This window comes from Neopelma chrysocephalum, unplaced genomic scaffold, assembly GCF_003984885.1.
Source record: "Neopelma chrysocephalum unplaced genomic scaffold, ASM398488v2 Primary Assembly neopelma1_63, whole genome shotgun sequence".
Lineage (NCBI taxonomy): Eukaryota > Metazoa > Chordata > Aves > Passeriformes > Pipridae > Neopelma > Neopelma chrysocephalum.
Genome location: NW_020897720.1, coordinates 12301979 through 12303846, shown reverse-complemented (window position 1 = coordinate 12303846; position 1868 = coordinate 12301979).

Below are 1868 nucleotides of genomic sequence, written 5' to 3'. Positions count from 1 at the left end.
ACCTGGCAGAGCACGACATCAGCTACCAGAGAGAATTCAGTGTCACAGGCACCAAGAGTGGGAGAGGGTGAAATCTGGATTAATGGATGGGGAACACAAATCCAAGGGTGCCCTTCAGCAAGTCAGCAGCTCCCCAGGATTGCATCACAGCCAAGAGAGCAGCAGGGCACACACACACACACGGCTCCTGCAGCCAGCAGAACGCCAGCTCAGCCATCTCCAGGCCTTCTCCTCGCTGGCAAACCAGGTTCAATTCCCTGCCCACGGCAATAGCTCGAGGCAGACAGGCATAGGAGCATCTCCACGTCTCACACGTGCTGCTGTCTCTCACCAGCACCACATTTCTAACGTTCACCCCAGGAGCAGAGTGTGTGACGACAGCACTGCTGCTGCTCCTGCAAGGTACTTGCCAAGCACGGCCTTTGTCCTGATAGAGCTGGGCCCAGGAGAAGCAGAATCATCAGCCTGCAGTACTCCAGCAAGGAAAATCCCTCTTGCCGTAGTAAAAGGGAAGTAAAGATGAAATCTGTAAACATTTTATTCCCACAATGAGCTAATAAGATCTCAGTAACTACTTCTTTTGTGTCAATCCAGTATGCTACAGTCCTCATGCAGAGGGATCCAGCACCTGGTTTATGAGGTACCATTTTCACTTTCACTAGAGTAAAAAGGGTTTTCTTTAGACTCTTCCAAACAAATGCAGGAATACCCTAACCCCACCATGGAGCCAGGTTTCAGAGGTGACTTGGGTCTTTTGCAGAGATCCGTATCAATAATCTTCATTAAGTATCTCCATGTTTTGAAGGTGTCCTGAGCCTAACTCTCAAATATTCAGGATGCTTCTATTTTCTCTGCACCCACTCTACAACCAGCATATGCTCAGTTCACAAAACAGAGTCATCTCTGTGTTGTAAGGAAAAGGAGATAGTTCTAAACACACACTGCTTTATGTTTGTCTCTCCAGGTTCTTAGGGTAAATCCGAAGGCTAAGCCTCCTTGCAAGTCTCAGCATCCTGTCAGGGCCAGAGGAATGTCACAGTGAGTATAAACACTATTGGATTGAGTATACTTGTCCCCCTAAAGTCTCTGGTTCCCTCCTGCCTTGTTTATTTTTCCACACACACTGGGAAAAAGCAGAAAGCCACCAGTGTTTTGCTGTCCACTGGTTCCTCAGCCAATGCAGTCTCCAGCAGCCAGAGTTACATCCCTTTAATTCAGCCTTATCTATTGACCTTCAAAGAGCAGGCTACACACGTTTTAAATTATTATTTACAGCATTCTAGAAATATTTTGCAAGGATCAGCTCCAGCTCATCTTCAGCAAGTGACTAAGAGGCAAGGGTCAGCATGAATATCAAGATCTGGACCCCAAGCTCTGGAAAAGGGCTTTCTGGCTTGGAACACTTCCCAGTCAGAATTGCCAAGAGAATTGATGGAGCAGATGACAGGGCTGGAAATGCTCAAGGAGCTGCCACACAGTTATACTTCAAAGATTCACTTCAGAACAGATAGTTGGTTTAGAACACACACTTGGCCAAGAGCTGGGGAGGTCAGAACACCTAAGAGGCAAACTTGCACCTTAACTCAGGCTGGGAGGGAAAGAGCTGATACCTTGGGTTATTTCAGAGAAAAGATTATTAAAAAAAAGACCAGTGTCACAACAAAACAAACCCAAGCACTTCATTTGCATACTTTTATGCAAGACACATGGTTTCAAAGCTGAATGAGAAAGATATGAGTGCACATCAACACTCCACCATGGCACAAGGACATATCTTCCACTACAAATATTTGATCATCTTAAAACTGCTTTTCTTGCCTAATCAGAGGCCTTGTTGTAACCTCTGTGTCAGCTGAGCTGTAAAGCAG